The 20,645-nt window shown below is 36.8% G+C and overlaps 1 pseudogene; it reads right to left on the bottom strand.

Annotated features, from left to right (window-relative positions):
- Positions 1 to 2,700: 2,700 nt before the first annotated feature.
- Positions 2,701 to 3,365, bottom strand: LOC114090612 (mitogen-activated protein kinase 8-like; annotated as a pseudogene).
- Positions 3,366 to 20,645: the final 17,280 nt, after the last annotated feature.

Below are 20,645 nucleotides of genomic sequence, written 5' to 3'. Positions count from 1 at the left end.
TTGAGACAATTCCAAAGCATAATCACAGATCCTGCTTTTCTGGTCTCTGTTTTGGTGATTGGTACCCAGACATAAAACTGAAATCATCTTTCAGGCCTCTTTCTCCCAACCCCTTTAGTGAGTATCCTCAGGTACCAAACCCTGATCCAAGTGCTTTGCCTGCATTATGATCTCCTTTTCATGCCTTCTGAGACAGTGACTGCTATTATCCCCACTTTACAGACTAGGACAGTGTGGTTTGAAATGTCAATTAAGTTTTCAAGATCACAAAGATAATCAGTGAAGGAAACACTGACATATCGTCTCTAAAACCCACACCCTGTATAAATTCACTGTACTGTTTTTGTACCAGAAAAGTCAACATGTCCCTATATGAACTTTGCAGCTTCACTCAGTCACTTTTGGGGAGGAGTATTAATAATCCAAAAGCAGTTTTTAAAATGTTCCTGCTCACTAAAAGGAACAAAGTTTCATTCAAGTCACTTCATGCATAATCAACATGATACATAATAGTAACCAATAATGGACACGGGGGTTTCTTGGTATCTAGAAACAGACATGAAAAAAGGCCCCCTTGGAGAGGGGGACAAAGGACAAAAAAATAATGAATGCTTAGGAATCAGGCATCTCCAAAACTCCTCCTGTCTTGATTCTTTTCAGCTATAGATTTTTGATGTCCACTCTGGTGATCATCGATCACCATGGTTCAGCTCCCTTGTTTACTTTCTGGGTCCATCTTTCCAGTTATATTTTTTAATGGATTCCTGAATTCTCTCCCCATGTCTTTAGAACTTCTCAAATGCTACTGCCCCCCTGTGATCAGCTGCCCTTAGAAAAGTTTCAATCTGATAAAATGTAACTAGAAGTAGGGAGAAGGGAAGAGGAGTGGTCATCATAGATACAGAACTTAGCCACCTATGCAGGACATAGTGACCTAGGCCTAAAGACTGTCTGGTAAAGGACCACTCAGTATTGGGGAGTAGGAAAGGATTCCTTTGAAGAAGATAGAGAAAAAGGCAGCCTTCTTATGTATTTCCTGTCAGAGACATTGTAGATGACATAGCAAGCACAGAGTGTATATCAAACACTTTATGGTTAGAATAAGGCTATTCCTCATCCATTAGAAGAAATGATTCTCATTCTCTTCTCTCTCTTTCTCTCCCCGCCCCCAACCCATCTTGGTGATTCTTTACTTACAAAAAAATGTAGAAAAATAAATCTACAAATATAAAATTCAAATAGTACAAATTTTTCAAGAACAATACTATTCTCAAACTATTTGATGTCTGCATTCATGTTATATGCAAAATCAGGTATAAAACAATGAAAGACCTAGATGAAATAATCAAATCTATAATTCCCCTGCTAAAGGTGAACAAATGGCCCTTATGATATCTTATATAAGACTGCAGCAGTTTTTTCAGATAAATGGAATATTGATCATTGGCTATATCACCTACACAATCTAAGTAGGCTTTAGAATCTCATGATAGCTATTAGAAATATGATTATGCTACAGGTAGAATAAAATGGTCAGAAACAGTATGAGAACTGGTATTCAACTGAATAATTGTCCAAGTAATAGGGAATCAGAAAGGTCCAAGGGACCAAAACTGCAGGAAAGAGAAACACCAGACTCCAAACCGTTGCTAGGACCTACAGCCTGAGATTATTTCCATATATACAAATACAAGCTCACAGTTAACAGAAGTGAACCATCTGTTTATTTGCATTGAAATGTATTATTCACAAAGTATCTTTTTTTTTTTTTTTACTTTATGTGATTATAAGCTTTGATCATGCCAGAGATTTTCAGAATACACCATATTCCTTTACTTGGCTTTTTTTGGGTGGGGTAGAAAGATATGAAAGTGGTGGTACTTGCCTAACACCTTTAAAGTCATGTTCTGATTTATCCCAATATTTTGATGATAGGACTTTTGCCAAGATTTAGTGGGATTGCCTACCATTGTAACTAAATCATAATTGCCAAGCAGCAAATACTGGTGGTCCACCATTTACTCAGTTATTCCTAAGTACAACTGCTACCACCTATTTTCCCTCATTTCTCTGGTGATGTTTCATTGATAAGAATATAATCCTGAAGGGCAATATCATGAACAAAACATCGTAAATAAATTCTAACAAAAGAAACATAAAAATCTTATATAATTCATGATATTGATGGGCCACGACATAATATTTGCTTTGATAAATGAAGTGTTCCAAATTCAGGGTTTTATAAAAATTATCAGCATCATATAAAGTGAAAATACAAAACAAACCATGATTAAATAATTAGGCTTCCTTTATAAACTTAATTAAAGCAAAACTACAATACAGTTTTGTTACTATTTTAAAACACAAGGTTTTAAATTACATTTCTTGAAACTTAAAAAAAAAACTACTACAAAACAAATTCTACTTTTTTAAGACCAAGAATTATTTTTCAAGTAGTTTTATCCATAACTAATCAACTCCCCATCCCTCCCATCCCACCTCCAAAGGCCCAAGTAGTTATCTATAGCAGCCCAGAAGTCCAGCTGCTGCTTCTAGAGGATTGCTGTCCTAAAGCCAAAGTTGGATCTGTTGACACAGAAGATGCATCTTGGACAACGACAATGATGATGGATACTAAAAACCACTGATCTCTTCTGCACCTGTGCTGAAAGAGAGGGCTGCTCCTATACAACTTCATGCTTACTCCTCCAAGTCTATCATTCTCTTGTTTATCAATTCATTCCATTCTTCTACTGTATGTTCTCTTTCATTCAATCAATTGTGAGGTATTTGGGGTGATGGGGCTTCTGCTTCAGAAGGATCCTGAGAACTTCATCTATAGAGATTCTTCTAGATGTGCACCTGTGACCAGCATTTTGGATAGCAAATCTGTTACTTAACTTGCTCTATGCTTGTTGTCTTCTGAGTCAGCTGGAAAACACACATCTGGGAAGTTTCTCAGTGCTATCTCCAGCATATTTAGGACTGTTTTCAACATATTTCTTACTGTAACCAACAGTTTCTTCATGAATTCAGGACATGGTGCCTCAAGCTGTTTGACAACTTTATTTCACTGGTCAGTATCATCTGTATGTTGGAAGAAAACTTTGGATCCTTTATCCCACCATGTATCTAACAAACCAAATATCAATTCTTTCCTTGAAGTCCATGTTCAGGATGATCTTGGGCCCTCTAGAGCAGTGCATCACTACATGAAGCATCATCATAAAACTTGTTGTTGAAGTCCCAGTCAATTCAAAATATTTTTTTTTCAAATTGCAGTCTTATGTTACTACTATATTACTGGGCTTTAAGTGCCACTGAATAATTCCAGCAAAGAGAAGGTGCTAGACTCCACACTGCATCTGAAGAGAAAGTAGGACATTCTTTCATGATCTTTCATGAGGAAACACTTGGAAAAAGATTGCATCCATGAACTTCATGACTAAACATCTTCTCCTGGGATATTTCTGTAGTATGCGAACTTTCAAAGTCCATCAAGTTTTTTGTTGTTGTTTATATTATATTATATTATATTAGTACTGAGGATTGAACTCAGGGGCACTCCGCCACTAAGCCACATCCCCAGTACTATTTTGTATTTTATTTAGAAACAGAGTCTCACTGACTTGCTTAGTGCCTCACTTTTGCTGAGGCTGACTTTGAACTTGCAATCCTCCTGCCTCAGCCTCCAAAACCACTAAGATTAAAGCATGCACCACTGCACCCAGCCCAATCAAGTTTTTATGTAGCCTCATTTATTATGAGTTCGATTCTGAAATAGACAGCTCAGCTTCTTAATTGCTACCTTTCTGTTAAAAATAAGTATTTGCCACTTAACAAGTGACAAATACCATTCTTTGAACTCCTGCACCTATAGGTTTTAAGCTCTCAAATTTTAGGACTGTGGATATAGAATCTCCAAACTCTACACTATAAAGATTGTCATCGTACTTCTTGTTACGTAATGACTCCTTCCAAAACTTCACCAAGAAGCCAGAAGCATATCAAATGGCAATAAGAGAAGCCCACCAACAGAGATTATTTCTTTTCTTTTCTTCTTTTTTAAATCCCTTCAGTTTGCAGCTTCAAAGCAGAATGTAGGTTAATACTTCAAATGTGTTTCTTAAGTAGGCTTATGGAATGTGAGTACTCAAAAGAACCATGGCATCACAAACTTCAGGGTTGGCTTCTATGGAAAATATAACATGATGGAATAGTCTATTTTGTTTACAGATCTGCTATACATATTAGGTATCAGATGGATGATATGACCAGATTATTGCTTCAGAAAGATCATCTCAACAATGGGGTTAATGAGATATTGAATTAAGAGATTGAAACAGAGCAGTTTGCATGCACTGCAATACCTTAGATTTAAAAAATAAAGGGTCTTACTTAGAGGCAATGGAAACAGAGAGAAGCACACTGGAGGTATTGACAGGAGGTGAAAATTAAGGTATTAATAACAATGATATAATGAGGTAGCATGGAATAGGTGGCAAGAGCAAGAGATGCTGACTCTGACATGAAAATAAGTGAACTGATTGATGAATTTAGGTGTTGATGGACTTTGGCATCTTTCATTAAAGCAGGAAGTCCAGGTGGAACCGAGGCATTTTTTTTCCGGGGACAAGAATGACATATGACACATTATATTTTGAACACATTGCATTTTGAGTTTTCTTCAAGTGATCCATGTGGAACTTTCCAGAAGGAAGTGTAAATCTGGGTCTGGAGCTTAGAATAGAGGTTGGAACTGGTCAAACACATTTGGCAACATATGGTGTATTCTAGCCTTTCCACTTCAAATTTTATTTTCAATAAAGAAAACAAGCCAAATAAAATGTGTGTTTATTTCCTTCTGTGATCAGCTATCCCTAAAATAGAGGCTATCTGGTTTTTTGTTATTTCTTAAAATATATTGAATTTCTAAGGGGGAAAAAAGCCAGTCTCAAAATATTACATGCTAAATGATTTCATTTGCATGACATTTTTTTAAAAGACAATAAATTTTAAAAAAAAAAAATAGAAATGAAGAACAGGTGAATGGTTGCCAGAGTTTGGACAGAAGACCCTGAGGGAAGTGGGTGTGATCATAAAAGGGTAACATGAGGGAACTCTGTAGTGATGGACTTCTTATATATAGTGACCATGAATCTGTGCATGTGATAAAATTGTATATCACTAAACACATGCAAATACACGTGTTAATACAGTAAATATTGGGGGAAATGAAGTTAATATTTATGGATTTTATTGATGTGGATGTCCTAATAATATATATTATATATTATAGTGATATAATACTATAGTTTCCAAGATGTTACCATTAGGAAAAACTAGATAAAAGGTTGGCAGGATCAATGTATTATTTCTTACAACTGCATGTGAATCTAAAACTCTCAAAACAAAAACCTCAATTCTAAAAAATATTGAAGCAAGATATGTGGAAAGAAACAAGATTTTTAATATTAAGGCAAATAATTTGTAAGGGGAAAAAAGTACATCTTCTCCCAAATGTTTTCTCCCTATCTTTCATTAATTTTGCTTCCTTGACTCAGAGAAAATTTGTAGCTGACTTTTAGAGACACTATCTCCCAAGTCTAGGAAGAATTTGTCAACATTGAGATGGATCTCAATGGAGAGGGAAGTTGAGATGAAAGAAAAAGTAAGCAGGGCTTGGTGACACATGTCTTTAATCCCATCAATTTGGGAGGCTGAGACAGTATGAGGAATTTAGTGAAATGTATATGACCATGGAAATGTATAGGACAGCATTCCCCTGGTGTGAGCAAACTCCCTGGTGGGGGCAGGGGGTTAACAGCCACCCTGTTTGCCACCCTTAGAATGCCCTGCAATCTCTCCTAGAATCTAGTAATATAGCTAATATATGTGCAATGTCTAGCTGGTATGGCAATGCCTGGAGAAGTCTCTGTGTTAGAGCCTCATCAAGCCTCCACCTTGACTGCAGGCATGTAGCTCCTGGAATAAAAGAACTTGTTTGCTAGATAACTACAATGTTTTGTGAAGCTCTGGTGCTCCTGGATCTGCCCGCCTAACAGTAACTTCAAACAATGGACTTTCTTGAGGACTGCACAAACCTCCTAACATTTCATATTGTAACTGTAAAATGTAACTGCAGAATAAGAAACATTACTGATACTAAACAATAATGTAGTTATGATACTAATGACTTAATGTAACCTATTGGCATAAATAATCATGGCCACTTGCACTGAGAGCCACTCTGCCACCTTCCCTACCTCTGCACCTTGTCTCTGTATCACCTTTTATTATTATTATTACTTACAGAAACCCTGTCTCAAAATTTAAAAAGGAAAAGGTGGTGGTGGGGTGGGAGACTGAGGATGTAGCTCAGTGGTGGAGCACCCTTGTGTTCAATTCCCAGTATTGCAAAAATTGCAAAATAAATAAAGGGAAGAAAGAGAGAGAGAGGGAGGGAGGGAGGGAGAGAGAGAGAGAGAGAGAGAGAGAGAGAGAGAGAGAGAAGAATAAAGAGTCCTCAGGCAATTGGAGAGAGAGAGAGAGAGAGAGAGAGAGAAAAGAATAAAGAGTCCTCAGGCAATTGGTATAGGAATAAAGGCTATTTCAGCAAAGGTTTTTGTTCCCTAAACCCCCTACTCTAAAGCCTTAGTCACCAGCATCTGATGCTGTTTGGAGGTGGTGAAAACTTTAGGAGATAGGTTTGAGTGGGATAAAGTTAGGTCACTAGGGACATGCCCTTGAAGGGGATATTGGGATCCCATCCCCTTCCTCTCAATCTCTCTGCTTCTGGCTGCCAAGAGGTGAGCAACTCCTCTGCATGTGCCCCTTACCATGATGTGCTGCTTTGCCACAGGCCCAGAAACAACTGAGCCAACCAACCATGGACTGAAACCATAAGCCAAAATAAAACCATCCTCTTTTAAGTTGATTTTCTTAGGTATTTTGTCACCGATAAGAAAAGTTAATTACAGTTCTTATTATTATGATGTTACTTGAAGAACCAGGAGTTAGTTAAATGACAACTGAGCTGTGGTCCACAGAATACCGAAACTTCTCTAAGGAGAGCACATCTCTAGTCACCTAACCACCACTGGCCTATGAGGGCATCCTTGGTCAGCAACCAGCACCTCATCCTGTAACTACAAAGTAAAGCTTATCCATGACCTGATATTTTCCTGGGCTTGTTCAAATCACTACTCAAAATTTCTAGCATTACTGTTTATAAACCCACATATAAACCCATATGAAGGAAGATGGACCCTGGAAGTCAAGTGAATGGTGCCCTTCTGCCCATGTATTTGAAATGATGTTAAAACAGGACCAGCTTGAGACATCCCTCCCACAATCTGGCTCAGTCTAACTACAGTTCCACCTTCTCCTTCATAAATACCTGCTGATGAACTACACTTTTCTTGATTTTGTTTTAATATGATTTCCTTAATGCCAATATGTAGATCTGAATATTCTAGAAATTGCCTCTTTTTCTTCTTCTTATGAAATCGGAGATGTCTTCTATGACATCTGCATCACCAGCAAGTTCTTCCTTACTGGTAAGAATTAGCTCCAAAGTTCTCCATATTACATCTTGTATCTTCTTGGAAAACAAAGTCTCATCAAGGCAATTGAAGGGTTTATCAAAGCCCTGCTTTTAGCAGAATAAGCTTCTAGCAGCTGTCTGGATGGCTCAAGTTTCATATTACCAGCAGTAATATTCCTGCACCTGTTTCATAGTCTACATGAGAAGCGCATCCTTCCCCTCCTCTAACTGTCCAGTCATCCACAGGGACATCGCATCTGCTTTCTTTTCATCTCTCCTCAACCAGATGTTCTTGGCTGTGTTTCCAAAATCAGGTTTTCTAACTTTCTTCTGTAGAAAGTGTCTCAAGAGACAATGATACCCTCTGACCATCCAATTGGTTTACTTCTTTTGTTCCTATTTAATGTCATTTTCATCACATTTATGGGACTGGTAATGCCTATTAGCACATGTGTATCAATTTGTGGCAAAACCTTCAGTTACATCATTACTCCTTCAACTAATATGCAGGTGCCTGTGATCATAAGTATTCATCGTGATCCTTCTACCTACTTTCCCCTGAAAGTTAGTAAGGCTTTCCTCCTCTAAAGGAGGAGGAAAACACAACAGTGTTTCTTGATAATATCAATATTTTATACAGTTCTTTGGGAACAGTTTTCTTCCTTACCCCTAAATTTTTCTTAGAAGATGCTCTTTCTAGCAGATATGTTAGATAGATTCTTGTTAAATATGTTCTTGCCCAGAAATTTCCCAATGAGTCAGAATGGGCTGAGTTGTAAAACACGAAGAAAAATCAATCTCTTCTCATTCTCATCATTATTGAACTTGTTTGACAGTGTACAAACTTAAAAGAAAAAAAATTCCAGCATTCCTTATACCTTTAAGCAAGTAATTCTGAGAGGGAAATTCTGCTATGTGGATAAAGGAGAAACTTTCAAATAAAAATATTTTCATTGTTTACCACATCCCCTTTTCAGTTTACTATTTCAAATGTGCTTTATAAGATGAGGAACAACATCACTGCAGAATCTTCTCCCAGGTGTTCATAGTCCAGAATGGTCAGCTTTTAGTATCACCTCTACTTTAGCCTCACATCATTTCAGAAGTTACCCCACCTAACATCCTTGTGTTATGATGGCTTACGTAATACCAAGTGATTAATGAGTTTTGTGTTGGTTGTTTATACTGATTTTTAATGCATCTTAAAAAAAAAAATCTCTCCTGTTATACCCAGTCCCACCATAGCTCTTTCTTTTGTTCCTGCTATGGAGCATTAGGGCAGATGTTCAAAACAAGAATGTTGGTGATATCCAGAGAGTAGAAATGTTTCTGGAGAGCAGACTTTCTCTGGTGGACAATTTCTTACCATGGTCACAGTACCTGATAAGGAAGTCTGAAAGGCTCCAAAAATGTGAAAATTTGGTAAGCACAAACATGACACTGCAAATGGAAAATTCCACATCACAAATCATTGTTTTATGCACAAAATTATTAAAAATATTGTATAAAGTTGACTCCAGGTTGTGTATATAACTTTTATATGAAGCATAGAATTTCATGGTTAGACACGGGTCCTATCCCAAGATAGCTCATTGTGTATATGCAAAAATTCCAAAATCTAAAAACAGCCCAAATCCCAAACACTTATAGTCCCAAACATTTCAACCTATACCAATACAGTAGACCATAAAGGACTTTTCAACAAATTTAAAAGTATTGGAATCTTGGAGTATATCCTCTGACTGCAATGTAATTATGTTACAAATTGATAAACACAAGATAACTCTAAAAATCCCTTAATATTGTTTAATATGATACATGTATTAACAAACCCATAAATCCAATAAGAAATTGAAAAGTTGGAAATATTTTTTAATTAAAATGAGTATATATCCAAAATTGAACAAATGAGAAAAGACAGGATTTAGGAGAAAATGAATGTGCTTCAATGCCTATATTATAAAAAGTCTGGAATTTAATGAGCTAAGCTTCCAGATCAATAAATTAGAGGGAAAAAATAAGTTAAATATAACAGAAGGAAGTAATAGAGGCATGACCATAAATTATCATAACAGAAAAAATATATACAAATGAGAAGAACAAAAGAAGCTCAATTTATAATTGCTTTGAGAGATTGATCCAGGGGAAAAAAGGAAAAGCACAATCAATTAATATCAGGCAAGGAGAAGAAGCGATGCTACAGTTACTGCAGACATTAAAAAAGACAATAGGGTAAAGCAAATGACATGCCCAAAAATAGAAAACCTAGATTAAACCGATGAACTATTAGAAAAAGATAACTTAGATAACTGACATAAAACCAAATAGAACTTAAAGCATACTCATAAAGAAAACTGCAGGCCTGGATGGCTTTCCTAGTGAGTTGTTCCAAATATTTAAAAAAGAAATAACCCAAATATTTCAAGAAATCTTCCAAAGATAAGGAGAAAAAAAAGGATATATTTCTCAGATAATTCTATGAGGTCAAGATAACCTTGGTCCAAAACTCCACATGAAAGAAAAATAGCAGTCCAATCTCACAGAAGCAGATTCAAATATCCTAAATAAAATATTAGCAAATTGAATCCAGCTATGCATAGAAATGATGCAATATGACCAACTTTGATTTGCCCTAGAAATTCAAAGTTGCTTTACCATTAGAGAATCAAAGTAATTCAGCATATTTACTGAACATTATGATGATCAGCACAATAGCAGAAGAGACATCTGATAAAAATCAGCATCCTATCGAGATAAATATTAGAAAACTAGGAAAATCAAGCATAACATTTAATGGTGAGGCATTTAAATAAACTTTGTCTTTTTTTTTAAGATAGGGGATGGAGAAATATGCCATCATTTTTTCTCTCAGCATTGCACTGGAAATCACAGACAGTGCAGTAAATCAAAACCCAAATAAAATGTAAAAGTATTAGAAGAAAGAATCAAACTGTCATTATTCAGATGATGTGGCTATGTGTAAGAAAACTTCTTCTAATCATTAGGATTGATGAAGATATAACAAATATACCTGATTCAAAATCAATACACAAAAATCAACTGTTCAACATGGTTCTCTGCTTTATGATAATTTATTAAGCTGTAGGTTCATGTTTTGTGCACTTTTTTAAACTAAAGCTTACCCATCTCTAGGACCCCATAGGTGTTATACTCTTTCTGATAGAAACTACCAGCTTGACAGAGTAAAACTCCAGGTAGCACACATACTTTGAGAAGCAGCTGTGTATTCCCATGAAAACATTTAAAACCTTTTTTAATGGATGCCTTTGGTATTGCCTCCTTTATGCTTGTAATTTTAGCTTCATTCCATTCTTATTTTACTGTTTAAGTTTCTCTTTAAGGCAACAATTTCCTTTGTATCATTGACAATAGACCCCGAAAACATATGACAGGAGCTATTTTTTTCTGCCAAAGCACACTACTTCTCTCCTAAATATTTCACCTTAAAATAGACATTTACCTAACAGTTCTGTGTTCCTAGCTTTCAAAGAGATCTGTATATTTTACCTTGCCCTGGATGCACTGATCTAAATATAAGCCTTTCTCCAAAGGAAAGAATCCCCCAGAAGGAAGGAATGATCGGATGGAACCTCCATTGCAAAGTCATTGTCTGTAAAACTGAAATGTTTCCTTAAAGACGATTGCTTGTCATCCCCTGGTGAATAGATGGAAATAAGTTGGAAACAAATTTATGGGCAAAAACAAATACTGCTTGATTCATTCATTATTAGTTGTATTGAACATTGTCAAAAACCCGTTGGAAATCCAAAGAGCATTAGCAGAAGTGGTGGTCTCTGTGTCACCATCCTTGGGCCTAAAAGCAGAATAGAAAAGCAATATCAAGCCTCAGGTAGGGATCCGGTTTAGAACTCTGGCAGAACTCCCATGCTCCGAGGGTACCTGCTTCCTCTCACAAAAACATCATGTGCTTTAAATGCCTAAAGCATTTTTCTTCTAAAAGATATCATCCTCTCCTGCATAGTTACTATAATAGCCTATATTATATGTTAATTAGACATTAAAAACACAAAACACTGACATTCTTTGCCTCACCTGTTATGGCAAAAGAACACATAAATGTGTCTGTCAAGTAACAAAAGGATTTTGTTAAATATCCCAAAACTAATCTGTTATTATTCTGCCTGTCAGGGAGAAAAAAAAATCAGAAAACACAAATTCATATCATTTTCTGTTAACCAACTAAAAATAGAGGGTAAAATGCAATTCCACCAGAAAAAAAATGAGTAAGTTACTTGAAAACCATCACATTCTCTAAAGGTCTAGCTTTTGGAAACTGTAACCCTGTCATTAAATTATTTCCACAAATCCATTCACACAGTCATGCGCTGAGTCTAAGAGGAGGAGGAAAGATCATTTTTTTCTCCAAATTTGGTATCCAGCTTTCTAAAAAAAGACAAAGGCACATTTTATCATCCTGGAAAAAGTGACTTCAGTGAAGCAGATAAAGTGTCTAATAAGGCCTAATTATCTCATGTTGTGATTCTTTTTAAATCACTTTTAACCTCAGGAAGAATTTTAATTATCTTGTATAATAAAGTCTTTCCTTATTTCACCCCCTCTAGGAGAAAAACATATTAAACCTTATTTTTGTCAAAAGATAAGGGCAATATTAAGTTTAAATTGATGTCATTATGAAATATTTGATATCAGGATTACAAATTTCAACCTTCGTAATTATACGATTGGTCACAAAAAAGAGTATCATTCCTCCACCAACTCCTAGAAAGAGGCCATCGGAGCTATCAGCATGCATGCGATACACCAGGGACAGTGGAGGGGAGAGAGAGAAATGTGTTCTTTCTATTCCAGCAGAGTCTTGTGATTCCAAGGTTAAACTGTTGAAGCAGTTTGGGAGGTACTTTTTAATATGATTTTCAAAAAGTTTTCTCCTCATTATCAACTCTTTAATAAACACTTCAAAGTTTCTGTGAGCTTCTCCATTGGGAAAAATATGAATTCATGAGGTTTCTTCCCAAACACACGCCGAGTTCTCTCATTGGGATTCAAGAACTCAGGAAGGAAATGTATGCAAGTGTCTGCATATGGAAAGACAAAGTTTTCCTTCCTCATTTTCTCAGTTCTCCTACAAATGCATTCCCTTCGTGCTTGGCTCATAAACTCCATCTTGTGCTGATTCTGGCATGAGGTACAGCCTCTCCAACCCAGCCGGGGTCTCTGAATCAAGTTTCTCATCTATCTCTCTCCTCTTCATTTCTGCTCTATATAAAATAACAAAAGTAGTTAGCATTGACTAGGAGCTAGGCACTTTCCAACGCATTTCATCTCACTGAATCGTCACAACTCTACACCAATGAACAAACTAATCCATGGAGATGAACCAGGGGCTTCTCTAATGCTATACAGCTGGTAAGTGGTAGAATTTGAATGCACCTTTATCTGAAGATACATAGCTCATTTAACCATCACACCAACTGTACCATGGCTTTTTTATTCTGACAAAAAGGAAAGCTAATTAACTTTTAAAATACTATGATAAGCATATACTAAGCCCTCCACCCAATGGAAAAACTAATCATTGACTACATCTCACCTGTTACCCTGACTCTCCCATTTCTCAGCCTCCCTCCACCTGAGAAAACCGTGGTCCCATGGCCTGAAATAAACATTCCCTGACTGTTCTTTGTATTTTAAAAATATATTTCTATAATTTTTTTTAAAAAAGAAGTAGCTATTTTCAAATCTTTTAAAAGAATACTATTGGGATATTCATGATTCTTGGAAAAGGATGGCATTTTATATACACCTATGTTTTCTTATAATTTTCCTTGACCCTTACCCTAGAATTGGGTGTGGATAAAACTTAAAAGCAGACCACTGCATAATAAACTTCCCATTAAAATTTATGCTATAGAGGATTAAATGTGAAGAATTCAATTACATTGTATTTTATTTAAGGGAACTCAAATTCCCTTTGACTTACTACAATAGAAGTCTATGTTTTATTGGTAAAATTCCATTAGTAGAGCATAGGATGGTCAGCTTCATGCATCTAGAGATCAGATGGTCCTGGGCTCTGACATCTTGCAAAACTACAATAGGTGCCACCTGCACCCTGCAGCCCTGGAAAGGAACAGTAGAGGGCTGCAGGAAAGGTTTCCTAGGCCAAAAATAAAAAGGAAAAGACTGGGTGAACAGTTAGCAAGTCCCTTAGGTATACACAGTAATACAAAGTAGATGAAATAATTAAAATGAGAAGAGTTGGTTATGGGAATTTCTATGGCATGCATTGAAACTTCATTTCTTTTTATTAATTTTTTAGTATCTCTTAAATTACTGTTGTTTGTATCTTTGTAAAGTCCTTTAAATACTCTCTAAAAGAAGATGGGGAATTTCATTCAATTAATGAATATCCTATGGAACCAAACAATAATGATTTGAATACTAGCTAACATTTATACAGCATTTATTAAATGCCAGGTACTATCCTAAATATTTTACACATACTGAGTCATTTAATGAAACCATGTATTGCTAGTCCATTTATTAGTCATGTGTAAATAACTCTGCTTTAAACTAGCTTATGCAGTTTTTCTCTGGGAAAGCTAAACCATTGCCTCATTATCTTTTTGAAACTGCTAACTTGATGAAAAAGCCCATTTTCTATTCTCAGTCAATACCAAGGTAAACTTGAGCCAAACATTCATATATAATTCCCTAAACACAGATTGCAGGGCCCCTATCCCAGAGTTTATGATTCAGTAGGTCTGGGATGAGGCCCAAGAATTTGCAGTTTTCTCAGGCCAAACTGATGCTGTTGATAGAGAGAAAAAGAACTTAGTTTGCAAAGGCATGATAAAATCCTACCTAAAGAAAAGGGACCCCAGGAGAATGTAAGAGAATGGATTATAAGAAGGCGAAAATTCTGATTTTGATAAGATTCAGAAACAATGTCATTGGATATTTCCCAGAACATGATTTCCAAAAGTCATATAAGCAGACAAGACTTCAGCAGAAATCATATCATATTGAGTGGGTACCTCTGTGCAGAGTAAAAAGATGTTCTGCCTGCTAACGGGCTTGGTGGAGCTTCCTTCTACAAAGAAAATTTCAGGAATTTCTAGGACAGCATCATATTAACAGCAACTTGATATGGAAAAAGAAAGAAGATGGCATACAGGAAAAGATGTCACTCACAGGCAATCTCTGGCCAGGAGGAAGGGATGCTGGAAGAATCAAGAGATGAGTCTCTCTGGAAGCAATTGGGAGGAATGCATTCTCCAATTTACCCGCATAATACATATGGGATAAACACATGCATAAAAAGAACACCATCCCTCAGCTCTAGACTGAGATCCAATTTTATAATTTCAGAACAGGGGAGAACATGGCAATGTGATGGATTCCCTACTCCTCTTCCTCCTTGGATAATATTGCTTAAGATCTCTTTAGCTCTCAAGTCAATTTCAGGGAACCTACAAAACATGATTGTATCTAGGCCTTTTAAGTTCCAACTGTGAGATCAGTTTGCAGGACGTTTTTCTAAAATGAATTGTTACATGTTTTGATTTCTGTTTCTGACTCTCTCTGCCTTTGCTAGATTGGTGATTTTGAAAGTCCTGCTTTCACCTTAAATGAGCATCCTGATTCTATCTTTCATGCAGGGAAAGAGATTGCTATCATTATACTCAGAGTTGATCTTCCCTATACCTCCAAGATTGTGTTGGCTGGGAAATGGTGATCAAGTTCCCTCTGCTCTCTGTTCCTTCCACCTGAAAGGACTGAGAAGGGGATGAGAGTGTCACCAGCAGCACAGGGTCTCATATATTATGGGAACTCAAAGATGTAACAATTCCCTTTAGGAAAAGGAATTGTTCTGTAAGAGTGTCTCTGAGTATCTTTATTCCACCAACCATTAACGTATGGAAAAAGGAAGTCTGGGGCAATAGCTGAGATGGCAAGAAAGAAAGAGTCCATCCTAGAAGTTCTGCCAATGCTAATTCATTGATCCATTTAGCAAATGTTATTAAAGATCACTGTATGCCAGCACAATGCTGGGCTCTGGAGACCTAAGGAGAAAAGGAGGCACACAGATCATCCCCTCATATACTTTATATTCCAGGAGGAAGACTAGATATAACTGCATGCATTATTAATTATGATTGCAATAGATTTGTGGAGTGCTACTACAGCTTGGAGAACTGACCTGGGCATGGGATCAAAGAAAGCTTCCCTGTGGAACTGACACTTAAACCAAGTTCTGAGAGATGAGTTGAATTCTCCGACAAGAGTGTTTCAAGCAGAGAAAGGCCCTGTTTGAAGGCACAAAGGTGGTAGCAAACATGGTGCATTGGAAGAACTAGCAGAAGGCTGTTGTAAAGACAATGAAGGAGGAAGGGCAAATAGCATAAGCTGGGATTTCTGGACAGTTCACACAGGGTGGTCACTGCCAGGATAACAATGAATGTAAGAGTTTTCCAACATCGAGAACTTTGTCCAAACTAATGGAAGAGCCATCCTCCAACTACATTTTTAAATCCAAACAATCTCATATAGAGCTCAACAGAAGAAGGTGCTCAATGAATGTAGGTTGAATAATGAATAAATTAATCAAAATGTAAGCGTGTGTATAAAATCCATCTTTCACACATTAGAGTCTGTGCTTTGGTCCATTTGCTACAATATTGTGAGATCATATAAGTGTCTGGGTTCCTTGAATTTGAAAAGGCAGCCTAAAATAATTACTGTATTCTGAGCCACTATTCTATCAAATTAATTCTCACTGCCTCATGTGCATGCTTATCAAGCTTTTCTGGTTTTCTGTCCAACAGAAATTAGTATTTTCAAAAGACATATGGGAGCACTGATATCATATCAAATATCTGAATTTTTTTATTTAGAAGAGCCAGGAGAGACAATGGTATCAGGAGCAACTGAAAACAATATGGACAATGGAATGAAAGACTCCTCCCCACAAAAATTTTCCACTCTCACAAGCATCTTTTCTCTTCTGCTCCTATCTCTGAAGGCATTAAGCCAAAACTTCATAATTTAAAATCAAGAAGTACTTTTTGGGCAGTTGATGCTTTTTCATTCCTTCAAATTGCACTCATGTTTTATTCAGCCATTTATATTTATGGGGCTGTTACTATATATTGGGCATTGTGTTAAAGAGCAGAAAAGCAAAGATGAAGGTAACACATGCTCTCCAGTCAAGATCATTAAGAAGAATACGCAGACAATGTGTGTTGGTGTGTCTCCAGTAGAGAAGTTGGGTTTGGAAGCCGTGGAAAAAAAAAAGTTAAAAAGGAACAATCAATTCTACTGGGATAATGTGGAGGGGAACCTACTGAATGTGGGATGGGGAGAGTTTGGACAGGAATGGCTCATTAAAGAGATTCAAAAAAGAAAAAAGAGAAGTTAGAATCTTGAAAGTGCCCACTATACAAACAAGGAACAGAGAGAGAGAAAATTCCAGGCAGAGGAAACAACTAGGGCAAATGCATAGAGATATGAAGAGGCTTGCAGTGTTTGAAGAACTGCACCTAGTTTGGTACAGAAGAGCCCAGGGTTCAAGGTAGAAGAGGAATGAGTCTGGTCATAGGCATCCTGCATTGATGAAAGGGCAGCTATTGCAGGCTTTTAGGCAGGGGAATGAAAAGACAAGCATTTTATTTCAAAAAAAAAAAAAAAGATATCTGGTACTAGTTTTAAAAATGGATCAGATGAGATCAAGGTAATTGACATATTTATTAACTTCACATTTACCATTTTTGTCTTTAAAATTCAAAATACATTGCATATTGTACACACGTATTGAAGTATCATGCCATACCCCACAAATATGTACAATTATTACCTGTCAATTAAAATTTTTAAAAATATTTTTGAGAACTTAAAAAAAATGGATCAGATGGAAGATAAGATTAAAAGCAATTACCTAGCCGAAGAATTTTATAGAGGTAGAACTGATAGATTAAGGTAGCTTCCTGAAAACTATGTCTAAAATCAAAGAATAGTTACATGATTTTTTTTATATTAACACGTTGGTATCTTAGTGTTATAGTTTGGATCTTGAATGTTCGCCCAAAGATTTGTGTGTTTAAGGCTTTGTCCCCAGACCATGGCACAATTGGGAGATGGTGGAACTATTAAAGGTGGGAAGTGAAGTTAGCTCATTGGAGGCATGCCCTTGAAGCCAACAAGAAGATCCCAGTCACTCCTCTTCCTCTTTCACTTCCTTTCCTCACCTCCTAGCCTCTATTAGGTATGCCCACCATGACATGTTGCTTCTCCTTGGGCTCCAAAGCAACAGGCCAATTGATCATGAATGAAAACTTCCAAAACTGTGAGCCAAAATAAATCTTTCCTCCTTACAAGTTTTATCTCAGTTATTTCGTTAAAGTAATGGAAATCTGACTAACATTCTTTGCATAAAATTATTCAAAGTTACCATTGGTTAAATTTAGATGGCATCTAACCCATTGTCCCTAATTTTCTGTGGAATCTTCCAGAGGAGAAAAAGGTCATGGTCATGCAGCCATGTGCTAGGTGTCCTCAATTTGGCCTAGCCCTCCTGTCACTTTATCTCTCCCTACTTTGCTAATCAATTAATGACCAAATATCAAATATTACTACTAGGATGCCATTTCAAGAAAGTAAGCAATAACTTCTTTATAAGACTCAAGACTATACTATATAGTGGTGGCCTTCTAAACAGTACAACTAAAATAACTTCAACTCATCATGAAGTAGTTCAAAACTGGTCTCTAACATAAACAAGACCTGTTTTTTTTTTCTTATATGTCAACACAAGTTTCATCGATAGCTGTTTCCATCTTCCATGAGTCTATGGGGTCATTCTACATATCAAGTTATATTTGAATGAGAAGATTCTCTGATTCTTCACACTCTTTTTTAAAATTTTCCTCTGGTTTTCAGACTCTTCAGGTGTTCTCTTGTTTCTTCAGGAAACAGAGAGGTGCCATTTTGAAAGAATGGTACCAAACTTACCTGAAAATATCACAAAACTTGTTGAATATTTATTAATGATACAGTTGAAGTTTTCCAAATACTGAGAAATCCATTTTTTCATTTCCTAATCTAATAGTTAAATGCCAACTTTTATTCTTCTAACAAGATATTCCATTAATTCAAAAAGACAGATGTGGTGAGTACATATCATGTGATGAACACCTTGTTAGGTGTTAGTAATGCCACAGAATTATCCATACTCAAGGAACTATCATTATAAATAAAATTTGTCCCCTGCCCTCCTTTCCATAGGCTGCCTACTGCAGCCAGGCTGCATTCTTGGGAATAGGAGCATCACACCTAGAAAGGGGGACAGATAATAAATAGGAAGACTGTTAGAGTCTGTAAACAAGTCAAAATAACACCTGGCATTTTGCCAGGGGAATGTTAGAGTTAGTAAACAAGTCTGGATGGTGCCTGGCAAAATGCCAGAGGGAGTGGTTTGAGAAGTAACAAAAGCGAGCCATTAAGTGTGGAGATTCCTTATTGGTTGACTGATGTATCTAGTTTATGCTAATTAGATAAGCTGTGTGGAATGTATAAATACTGCTCCTGTCCTGCAATAAACGGCTCCCACTCCTGCTGTATCAATGTACACAAGTTGTTCGTCACCCCCCGGTTATTTTGCTGCAGCCGGACTGCGGCAGAAGACAAAGAATCTCATGCATACAAACTTAGAAAAGAAACCTCTGAGGACAAAGAACAAACCACTTTCCCCTACTAAGAGAGGAAACCTGTGTAGATAGGGTGAGCATGGAAAGCCACCCTGAGAAGGTAATGACTGAGCTGAGACCAGATTAAGAGCTTGTCATCCATGAGACATCCCAATTATCTCATGATGGGAACAATTTAAGTGTATTCAAGTAGCAGAAAGTAGCCCAGTGAGGCTGTGGTTAAGGCAGGTTAATATCAAATGAGACTACACAGAGAAGCAGGGGCAAACTCATGTACCGTGTTATGAGCTATGGCCAAGAAAATATGTGTGTATACACACACACACACACACACACACACACACATACACACATATACACATACATACATATGTACTTTTAATGCAATAGGAAATTTCTAAAGGATTTAAAGAAGTGATGTTCAGTGTAATTTTTTATTCCAATGAACACTGAGTTAGAAATGAATTAGAAGGTTAAATAGATGGAGTCAGGGGGAAAGAGGAGACAATTAGGCAGCAAATCCGATAACCTATTGTAGAGCCAACACTAGGAAGATAGCATTCAGTTGGACAGACTGAGGGGGCTCTGCTTCAGTTGCAAGTAGGATTGTGGTCTCCCTGATGAATTACCACAATAGGGAAAAATCAAGAATGATGCCAATACTTGTGACTCAAGCAAATAGGTGACTAGAGATGAGAAAGACTGGAGAGGAAATAGTTTCATGAGAGAGGATCTGTTCGATTTTTATTTATCTTATACAGAGACACCTTCCCATGAATAATCACCTTACTGTAAATTAAATTCTAGTAGAGTATCCTTGATCTAGAAGACTATTTTTATGAGCACACAACAGAGAATTGCAGTCATTCCTAAATCACTTTACTCTCTGGACAACAGGCATGTAGTATTAAACGTACCTGATAGAGTAACTCTAGGAATTGATAATATTCCAAAAGAATTTCATCTCCTCTCCTAGCCCAACTTTGCTTGGTACTAACATAAGCCATGCAAGTTTGCAGTTGAAAGCCAGGCACAGTAGGGCACACCTATAATCCCAGTGACTTGGGAAGCTCAGGCTAAAGGATTCAATGTCAGCCTCAGCCACTTAGGGAAACCTTCAACAACTTAGCAAAACCCTGTCTCAAAATAATAAATAAAATGGACTTAGTGGTAAAGTACCTCTGGTTTCAATCCCCAGTACCAAAAAGAGAGAGAAAAATGCAATTGAATTCTTAAATAAACTTTACGTTAGATTATGAAATAAGCAACTGCTGAATTTTGGTGTATCTTTGTGATTACCCCAAGGGATTAGCCTGACTGGTGAAAGAGAAAGGCAGTCAAGGCTGTCCAAAAAGAGAAATCTCTGTCAGTGATAGTACTTCAAATTCCCA

The sequence above is a fragment of the Marmota flaviventris genome, chromosome 15 (genome assembly GCF_047511675.1).
Source record: "Marmota flaviventris isolate mMarFla1 chromosome 15, mMarFla1.hap1, whole genome shotgun sequence".
Lineage (NCBI taxonomy): Eukaryota > Metazoa > Chordata > Mammalia > Rodentia > Sciuridae > Marmota > Marmota flaviventris.
This window is presented reverse-complemented; position numbering and strand designations above follow the sequence as displayed.